Here is an 11,474-nt window from a genome sequence, read left to right as displayed (position 1 = left end):
GGCGCATGCCGGTAGTCCCAGCTACTCAGGAGGCTGAGGCAGGAAAATCGCTTGAACCTGAGAGGCAGAGGTTGAAGTGAGCCAAGGTCATGCCACTACACTCCAGCCTGAGTGACAGAGCGAGACTCCATCTCAAAAAATAAAAAAAATATATAAATAGTTTAGACTTTATGGGCCCAACGCTGTCGTTGTCACATCTTCCTCTTGTTAAAAAAAAAAAAATTGTTTAAAACTGGATGAAAACAATCTTATCTCCTGTTCAATACAAAGAGAGAGGCAGCAGTGGGATTAGGCTGCAGTTTCCTGGCTCTGGTTGTAGTGTAATGGAACCCCAGTGCTTACTTAGTGTGGCACATGGGTCTGGAGATAGAATCTTCTCCAGCTCCCCCGTGGCCAAACGTGGATGTGTGAGGGGGTTCGGACAGCGGGGTGGGAGGGAAGTGATTCGTGCTACTTCTGTCCTGCTAGGGACATCTGAAGAGGAGAGACCAGAGCGAAAATTGGAGGAAGGGGACAGGGCGTATGCGACAAACCTGCACGTTGTACACATGCACCCTAGAACTTAAAGCATCATAATAAGAAGGTGAATCCAGCATTTGGCTGTTTGCTTCAGAAAATTCCACGAAGAAGAAATGTTCTTCCTCTCTCTCAGCCGCTGTGGAGATGGATCTCCATTACATGCAGGGGAACCAGAATCTTAAACAGTAAGCATTGTGCCTCCTGAAAGCAGAGCGCTGCACATGGCAGAAGCTAAACCCTGCAGCATCAGCTCAGCAGTCTAAAGGCAACTAGCAGAGACCCAGGCATTTGCAAGTTGGAAAGTTTGTGATGTGAGTTATGTTGTGGCAAATCATTAGGGCGAAGCTCACAGTCATGAGATGTTAGAAGGCCCACCTTGTTGCAACCAAGCTTCTAACTCTAGGGAAGTGGATGGGAAAATGAGGCATGTGGCAGTGTCTCAGCTACACCTCTCTGCTCTGCAAAGTCTGAAGAGAGAATTTAACTCAGGCTGGAGCAGAGCAGGGAGTGGTACAGTCTCCTTGAGAATGAGAGCCTCCCTACAGCTGCCTCTACATCGACTGAGAGTCCAGGAATTAGGGCCTCACAGGGCAGCAATAGTTACTGCGTTTGTCACTCACACTAAAGCTGTTACAGAAGTGGTAACTCTAACCTGGGAAAAAAAACCATGATATCGACCAGTGAGAATGGGGCCAGCTTCAGAGAGCCACGGGAAAGCTGGAGAAGATTCTATCTCCAGGCCCATGTGCCACGCTAAGCATTGGAATTCCATTCCACTACAACGTAGTCGGGAAACTACAGCCTAATCCCCCTGCTGCCTCTCTCTTTGTATTGAACAGGAGATAAGATTGTTTTCATGCATGCAGTTTTAAACAATTGAAACAATCACTCTCATCAAAGTGATTGCCATGGAGTGAGATGAGGACACTGAAGGTGCAGGGGCAGGAGTGTAAGGCACAGAGATTTCAGGCTTAAAAACAGTGCCCAGATGCAAGTCCTATAAGGTAACATCAGCTCAGCTCATTAAGTTACAATATATCCTTACATCTTCCCAAAAATACTCAAAAGGACAATGAAGGCACATCAAATCATCCAGCACTCAGGCTAACAGCTTGACTGAGAGACAAAGAACACCAAGAAATGAATTCATCTGCAGACAGTGAAATGAGTATTCTAAATGATCACGGCCTACCACGAAGGCTACGCTAGGGCAGTGTCCTGCAGGCACCACCAAAGGGGAGAGGTAGTGGGGCTCCAGTAGGAGCAGAACCAGATGACATCAATGAGACCCACATCCAAACGGAGAGTGTCGTCCCCAGTTCAATATCCTTACTTTAATCACATCTGCAAAGTCTCCTTTGCTGTTTAAGACAAGTATTCACAGGCCCTGGCATGAGGGCATGGACATCTGTGGGGACACAGCTATGCCAGTCTGCAGTCTGGCTTCCAAAGGTGTCTGTCTCTCACACATGCAAAAGCCATTCACCTCTTCTCAAAGTCTCCAAAAATCTCAACTTATAGCAACTCCAAGTCCATTATCTCATTAAATCTCACTGGCTTAAAAGCCCAAAATATCATCTAAATCAGGCATGGGTGGGGCTCTGACAATCCATCCTGGAGCAAAATTCCCCTTCATCTGTGAGGCTGTGAATCTAAAGAAACAAGCGTTTTGTTTCCAAAATACAATTTTGGGACAGGCACAGGGTAACAGTCATAGACATTTCTGTTCAGGAACAGAAGGAATGACTGGTCCCAAGCAGTTCTGAAATCAAGAAGGGAAAACTCCATTAGGTTTTGAGGCAAAAAAAAATCCTCTGTAGCTCTGAGCTCTACTCTCTAAATCATCTTACCTTTTTTTTTTTAATGAGATGCAGAGCTGAGTCGTTTTATCAGCCTGTTTCCTGCCAGTAGAATTTTGGGGGTCCACCAGCCTTCTTTCATTTTTGCTCTTTCCATCCCTTTCAGTGCAAGCTGGCACTGTTCCTGCTGACATGAAATTCTCAGGAACCTCGTGGATCACACACGTACATCATGGGGATTCACTTATTAGACAAGAGGCTTGCCCACAGATCTTTCCAGGCAATCCCATCTCTCCTTTTCCTTTGCCGAGATGGCTGAGGAACAATGCCCTTAAGCTTCCTAAGGGCATTGTTAGAAAGAGGAAGAGGCTCTCTGGTTCCAGGACATCTGTGAGTCCCTTTCTTTATCTCATCAAAGAGCCTTTTGTGTGACCGAATACTCTGACCTTTTGGTCTTCCTAAGATATTTCCAGCAAGTTTAGAGCCATACCATCAGCCTTTTCTCTAGAACATGCTTTTCTGACAATAAATCTCTCAATTTTAGTGGTGTTTACAACCTGGAGGGACTGAGAGTTTTCCAAACCATCAAGTCCCGGTTTCTTTTTATTTAACGGTTCTTCCCTCAATGTAACTTTGCTCTCTTCCACTCTGCAAGAAGAAACCAGACTGCACTTTCAACACTTGACTTGGAAATCACTTACAGGTTCTGCTTTCCACACCTGTAAGATCTGCTAAGCTTTCTGCCATTGAATCCCTTTTCCTCCATATCCAATACCACATTCCCTAATTTCTTCTGCATCCTCACCTGCAGTGTTTTTAATGTCCATTATTTCTACCAACAATCTGTTCACAGCGATTTAAATATTCTCTAAGCTGAACCTAGGTTTCTCTATTGTATCCCTCACTTTCTTCTGTTTCCTCACAGGCAATGTCATTATCATCTTTTTTTTTTTTTTTGGACTAATAGTCTGCTCAAGGCAATTGAGACTTTTTGTCATCTCAGAATTCTTCCAATCTCTCCCTATTTCCAATTTCAAAACCGCTTGCATATTTTTAGATGTTTATTACAGAAACATCTCACTTCCTGGTTCCAAAAATATCTGTTAGCCTTCTATTGCTACTATAATGAGCTGCCACAATTCATTACACTACCAGGCTCAAATCCCGGTGTTGGGAGACTGTGTTTCTTTGTGGAGGCCCTGAGGAGGATGCCTGTCCTTGCCGTTTGAAGCGGTGGCACAACTCAAGAATAGGGTCTCCCTACTTCTCAGAACCAGCAACTGGAGCATCACAGCCTTCTCATGCTGCCATCTTTCTCTGCCTATGGCGAGAAAAAATCCTCTAGGTTCTCTGCCCTTTAAGGACTCATGTGGTTGGTATTAAATTGTGGACCTCTTTGTCGGAGCATTATTCTGCCTACCACAATGGACATATGTAAAACTTAGCTATAAACTGGCGTGTACCCATTTAGTGTTTTATAATTTACACTTCTATTAAAGGACATTTTAAAAAATAGATGACATTGGGGTTCTATTGTGTTTCTACTCTAGTGTACTCACAACATTTCTGGCACCAAAAATGTGGGTTGTGTCTTTTTCCAACACCAACACATTATTTACCTCTCTGACAACAACTAGGTGTCCAACAATTTAATCAATTCCAACACTACCTGCAGTTAGTGCAGACCTCACAGGTTAAGGGCTCAGTCCCTCAACACCACCCCCATTTCAGATGCCAGTCACAAGTCCTGGTCCTCCTATACTTCTAATCAATCTGCTAAAAACTGTGGGGCTCACACAGCTCCTCCTATGGTTTGATAATTTGCTAGACTGACTCACAGAATCGGGAAAACACTGTATATGTCATTGCCAGTTAATTACAGAGGATACACATCAGGAACAGCCAAATGGAAGGGATGTGTAGGGTGAGGTCCTGGAAGGAGGGGGAGCTTTCCTGGCCTCTGCAGGTTGGAAGAGACACATAATTCAAGACACTGGGAAAGGCGGGTGCACAGAGCTTCCCTGGCCTCGGCAGGTGTGCCAGTGTACATACCAACTGGAAGATCTCCAAACCCCATTTTTAAAGGGTTTTATGGAGGTTTCACTGGGTAGTCATAATTGATTAAATCACTGGCCATTGGTAATTGGCTCAATCTCCTGCCCCTCCCCATTCCCAAGTTTAGGGGGCTGGGCTGAAAGCTCCAACCCTCTAATCACGCCTTGGTGTTGCTGGCAGGCAGCCTCCATCCTAGAGCTATCTAGGGTCCCAGTCACCATTTGCCTTATTCGCATGCAAAAAACACTGTTACCCCTCTCCAGATTACAAGGGTTTTAGGAGCTATATGCCGGGAACCAAGGACAAAGATCAAATATGTATATATTTTTAATTATATCCCAAGAGCTTTGAGAACTGATCTGATGGGCAACACCAAAAACAATGCAAGCCTGAACTCAGCAGAATACCAACACACAGAATGAGCAACAGAGGGAGTTTGAGAATGCTGCTCAGCCATGCAGTGATCAACTCATTCTAAAGCCCGTGTTTTCTCAGCATTTTCCCTGAGTTAATAAATGTCTTTATTTCTGAAATCCATCAAAGGTAAGTTTTCTATTACTTGCAGCCAAAGTCATCCTAAATGTAGCCCCTGATTAAGCAGAATGGCATTCTCAGTTCCTGTGACTTAACCCTGTGTCATGGGCTGTTACTACACTGGCTGTAAGGTAGCTTCAGACACCTCGCACATGCATATACACTTTCATATGATTTTGCACTTGATTATAACATTCTCTTAAAATTCAAAAAGCAATGATGGCTTTGCATGCAAAGTCTTAAAAAATTATAAAACTCATATACTTTGTCATAAAATCATAATGGATCTCTGAATTTACAGTACCTATTAGTTCTCAATGAGAAAATTACCTGTATAAAATATTTATTTTATAAATCTTTCAGATAGAATTTTTTTCCTTTGAATATTATTATAAAATATAATAAAAATATTACTAAGCAAGAACAGCCATTTTAGCTGTGACACACACACACACACACACACACACATATATATATATATGAGACAACAAATCTCTAAATTTTAGTGTCATTTACAACCTGGATGGACTGAGAAATATATATATATATATAACTTTCAAATTACATGTCTCTTTTGAAGAAGGAAATGTTGATGGTATTTTGTTTTGTGGCAGGTATAGAGGTTTCTCATATGTGGGATTTGGCCTCAGCCTGGATGTAAAAGGAGAAAAAGAATTCAAAGGAAATGAATACATTGTGATGTTAATGTTACGCTATTTATAGACAGAAATGCTGAACTACATCTTTCTTTGATTTAATGAGGCATGAAGAGTTACAGAAACATTATACTCTCATTCTTCACTCTCTTGTACCTGCTCCATCAGTGACCCTGGGGGTGTACTTAAATTACCTCAGCTGAATGGACTTCAGTCAGTTCTGGGAATGAGGCAGGGTTTAGGTGTCAGGTGCCATGTGCTCACAGAAGAGAAAAAAGGAATCTCCTCTAAATAGAGGCAGAGAATTCTGAGGGCATATTTAAATATGATGCATATGTTAACACTGTTTAACATACCAGCATCCCCAGTGTGAGTTCTTACATTCATTCATATATTTAAGCCATCAATAAGCAAAAATGTGGAACCTATTCCAGTACTGCCAAGAGGCTTAATCACTTTTGGCTCAGCTTTCAGGCGAGACCCCTGGAGCATCCTATCCACAGCCCAGGGTCTGACAGGATATCTTGACAGCTGCCCTTGAAGTAGAGTGAGTAGGTCTGCCAATGAGACACAGGCTTGCTGGCAAGAGATGGTTTTATTCCAAGTGCCAATCAGTCAGACACAGTATTCACTTTTCATTCAGAGTGAAAGAGCTTCCTCCGAAATTTATACTTGAATACAATGAATATGAACCTGAATTTGAGAATAATGAATTCCATTGTGCATGAAAATTGTGAAAATAGCCAGGCCTGGGGATCTCCCCTTCTCAAAGTGGAGGAAGAAGGAACAAAAACACACTAATAGTGTATGGGTGTTTTCTACCTTCAGCACCTGTCGTGCACCAGACCTGTAGGGCCCAGAGACATGGAAGAGAGACCCTCTGTTGAGAAGGCACCATCAAAGGTGGCCCGTGGGGTCCAGCCCACCACAGCAGTCCTTGCAGAACCACGATGGAAGACCCAGTAGGTAACCAGGGTGGTGGGGGCTCCCAGAGGAAGACTTCACAGCTGAAAACTAAGAAGGGAGACTAGAATCGCCTGCATTCAAGGAAATGGCAGCAGAGTGTGGAGGGTGGAGAGAGGGCATGTGTGGGGGTGCAAGCCCCTCAGGGAGTCTGTCCTTGGTGCTGTATTGCTGTGCAGGCTGGGTTCTCCCTAGTGACATTGGTTCCCAGCAGACACCTCCAAGGTGGCCCTGTGATGGGACAGCACTCTGCTCAGCTAGCACAAGTCTTCTGTGGGCCCCTCTTGCACACACCATGTAAACAGGGATTTCTCCTCCCTCAGATGTTTTAGTAAACTAAAAGCTCATTCATGACTTTTGGAGATAACTTGCAAAAATAGGATGTAAGGAAATAGTCATTAATTGCTTTGGTTTTGCCCAACAGGAAGAACTCAATTTGATTGCCATTTATATTCTCACGTTGACCACTTACATCCTTCTTCATCTGTCCATTACAGAAAATTGGGGCAAAGGATAATTACAACTTTGTAACAAAAAGCAAAAACAAGAAAGAAAAAGCACTCTCAGAGGCAGAACCCTTGTGACCCCCAAATCCATTAGCACTCATCTCTCATGAAAGGCTGGTCACGAATGCCTGCATTCTTTTGAATTGATCCAGTTTGGTTGAAATATCATCAAAATACCTCAGTTTTGTTTGGTTCATCTGGACTTTCAAAAGACATGAGATAACAGTTACATTCAGATGTTTGGATTTTTTAAAGTTCATATCTTCTTTAAGATAGTATTTTTTTCCTTTGAAAATGTAAGTAAGGTCCCATCCCTCCTGTAATAGAAACCAGCAGACTGCCCACATTTCACTGCCCCTGTGGTCTTCAGGCTTGTCTGCCTCTGCCCCAGGTCTGCCGCTCCCCTGTCCCCCAGCCCACACATCAATTTGAACAACTATCCATGCACAAAAATACCTTTGCAAGAGAAAAAAAAGTGAGAGATCATCATAAATGGTTGTAGCACAGTCATAAAAAAGAATGCATTGAAACAGGTAGGAAGGACAGTTTTATATTACCCACATCATGCCTTTCCCCACGTCAATCAGTGCAGCATGGCATGAGATAACGTCTTCTCAGGGCAATGAGAGGAAAGTAAGCACAGGACTTTGCCTTAGGTCCCAACGCTGGGCCTGTCACAGTTAAAACTCAGTACCAGACAGATCCCCAGGGACCCAGACTCCAGGTTAGTACCTGCAGACTAAGCTTCCAGACCTGTCCAGGTGCCAGGCTTCAGGGCTGTGAGGCAGGCTCGACCTCCAGCTCACCCTGGCATTATACTGGTTATAGTGGGCCTGGGTTTGGGACATGCCCCAGCACCATGACAGCCATTGCAGCCTTAGGCTTCTGGTGTCTCCTGGCACCACACTGGCCACAGTGGCACCAAAAGTCAGGTCCACCCCCACACCACATTGGCCCTAGCTGCCCTAGGCTTCAGAACCATGCCAGACAACCAGCTCAAAATCTCTCAACAGGTTGACTGTTGAATGGCTTTTCCAGAGGAAGCCAGTCTGCAAGGACTGAAATAAGCTCCTACTTCTTGAAATGCACAAACATCAACACATGACCACAAGGATGAAGAGCAATCAGGGGAACGTGAGATCTTCAAAGGGACAAAATAAAGTGCCAATGACTGACCCTAAAAAAATCAAGATATATGAACTGCCTAACAAAGAATTAAAATTAACTATTAAGGAAGCTATGTGAACTTCAAGAAAATACAGGGGAAAAAGATGAGTGAAATGAAGAAATAGTAAGTGGCCAGAATGAGAAATTTAACAGTCAGATTGAAATAATTTTAAAAATCAAGCAGAAATCCTGGAGGTGAAAAATACAACGAATGACACGAAAAATGCAAAAGAGAGCATCAACACTGGAATTCACCAAACAGAAGAAAGAATCTTCCAACTTGAGGACAAGTCATTTGAAAATATATAGTCAGAGGAGAAAAAATAGGAAAGAATGAAAAGGCATGAAGAAAGCTTACAAAGTTTATAGGACAACATCAAAAGAGCAAATGTTTGAGTTATAGGAGTTAAAAAGGAGAAAAAAATAGAAAGGATATTTAGAAAAAATAGCAGAAAACTTTTCAATCCTAGAGAAAAATAAATGACTAGATACAGAAAGGTCAAAGGTCTCCAATTAGATTCCATCAAAACAAGACGAAAGGACATCAAACTCTCAAAAACCAAAGACAAACAGAAGATCCTGAAAGTAGCAAGAGTAAAGAAGCAAATAAAATATAAGGGAGTTACAATATGACTAGCAGCAGATTTCTCAGCAGAAACCTTACAGGCCAAGACAGTGAGATGCTATATTAAAAGTACTGAAGGAAAAACAAAAAACAAAAAAACCTGCCAACCAAGATCCTGTACACAGCAAAACTGTCTTTCAGAAATAGAGGTGAGATACTTTCCCTGACAAAAGGTGTGTCAGCTATCTTTCAAGAAATGCTCAAGTGAGTTATTTAAGCTGGAAGAGAAGGATGCTAATGAGTAACACAAAAACATCTGAAAGTATAAAACTCACTGGTAAAAAGTATGGATATTGGGTGTTCTCACCACAGAAATGATAACTAAGGTAATACATATGTTAATTTGTGAGATTTAGTCAATCCACAATGTATACATAGTTTATAGCATCATACTGTACATGATAAATATAAAATTGTATCTGCTAATTAAAAATAAAAACTGTAAGTGTACATGTTATATTCATAAAATATTAAAATCATTATTTTGAAATTGTGTATTACATATGCTAAAATTTGCATTTTCAGAAGAATTTACTTCTGCTTCCTGCAATAGCAGATTAAGTTATTCCTGATGGACTCTCCCCAGAGAACAATATACAAGTTGGACAAAAGATTTTTGTTGAGAACAAACAGATGACCAGAATTCAAGGATTCCAAATTTCAAGAGTAGGGGGAGGCACCCAGGGCTTCCTGACACATTTTCCTCAGTTTATTTGTTGATTCTAAGGAGGCAACTGAAAGGCAAGACACAGAGCAGAATGGAGTAGCTGAGAAGCCAGGAAGCTACATGGAGTTTTCAGTAGTCTCATGGGGCTAGAAAGATAAAAATCAGGTCTATCGTGCTAAAAGCATTCTTACAAAAGGACTTATTACATAACAACCCCTAAGAGCCCCTGATTATCTTCCAATTAGCAAATCCCATTAGTATGTTTACAAATAAACCTGGTTGAGGCAAAGAAATAATGACCTCAAGTGTCCTCACAGCAAACAGAGTGCAAGTTCCCACCTCCTGTAAAATCCTCCCCAGAAGGAAGTTTCTTATCTGTTAAATATACAATGTTTCACAGCCAACATCATATTTATGAAATGTTGAAAGCTTTCACTCTGAATTCAGGCATGATATAGAAATGTCTAGTCCTGACTAGTGCAATAATTTGAGAAATGGGATAAGAGAATAGACTGGAAAAAAAGAAATTTAAAATGCCATTATTATGACATACTTCTGTGGAAAATACAAGAGTTCATTCAGACATATTGTGGGAATTATTAATTAAATTTAGCAAAGTTTCTAGACAGAGGGCCAAAACATACAAAAGAATCAATTACCTTTGTTTATGTCAGCAATAATAAATTAGAAAACAAACTTTATTTAAAGGATACCATTTACAATAGCCTCAAAGAACATCAAATTATTAGGAATAAATCTAGTGAAAAATATGCATGGCCTCTCCACAGAACTCCTACGAATTGTTCTTCAGAGAACTTAAAGAAAGTCTAAATAAATGCTCATGAGTGTGATTCTTCTCAAATGCATTTGTAGATTCAATACAATTCTAATCAAAATCATAGCAGCTAGGTTTATAGAAACATTCAAAATTTATTATATTTATTTATGAAAATGAAAAAGGCAAATAATACAATCTTGAGAATGAAGGACAAATTTGGAAGGCTTACACCTCAGCACATCTGGACACATCATAAAACGGCAGTTATTAAAACAGGGAGTGTTGGTTTGAGGATAGCAAAATATGTCAATAGAACAGAGTAGTCTGTTCTAGACCAGAAAGAGAAGAGATAGTCTTTTAAATACAAGGTCAGTTGAATATCCATACCAAAAAAATGCTATCTTGACTCCCGTTCACACCATACATAAAAATAGCAAGACTAGCTGGATTGTGGAGCTAAACAAAAAAGGCAAACAATAGAATTTCTATAAGATCAAATGGGAAATTACCATGTTTTGGGAGATGAGCAAATATTCCTTCCTTAGGACACAAAAAGCACTAATCATAAAAAACATAAATTGGACTGCCTTAAAATTAACAACTTTTGTTGCGATCAAATGTGCCATTAAAAGAGTAACAAGGAAGTCATTGATCCAGAGTAGTGAGAGACCTCCCACAAATTAGCCAAAGGACAGACAACATCACAGGAGAATGGACAAAAGGAGTGGACAGACACTTTACAAAAGAGGCCGTGCTCAACATCATCACTCATCAGAAAAACGCACACTGAAACTGTAGTGAGGTGCTACTACACAGTCGCCAGAACGCCTGACAACAAAGTGCTAACACCACCACCTGCTGTTGAGGACAGGGAGCACATGGAATCTAATATTCTACTGGTGGGAATATAAAGTAACCTAATCTCTTTAGAAAACTGTGTACTAATCTTGAACTTATGCTCACTCTAGGGCAGAGAAATTTCATTCCTAGATATAGAGCAACCAGAAATACACCAAAAACAAAACCAAGCAAAAATTGTGCACAAGAATGTTCCTAGCATAATTATTAATAAGACCTAAAAACAAAAAAACAGCCCAAATACTAACCAACCACAGATGGTAAATAAACTGCAGCACATTCTCACAATGGAATACCCGAAGGATCAAAATGAGCAAACTCTGCTACCTGCCAACACCACCGATGAG

The sequence above is a fragment of the Macaca thibetana genome, chromosome 7 (genome assembly GCF_024542745.1).
Source record: "Macaca thibetana thibetana isolate TM-01 chromosome 7, ASM2454274v1, whole genome shotgun sequence".
Lineage (NCBI taxonomy): Eukaryota > Metazoa > Chordata > Mammalia > Primates > Cercopithecidae > Macaca > Macaca thibetana.
The sequence above is the reverse complement of the archived record's forward strand: the minus strand, read 5'-3'. Positions refer to the sequence as shown.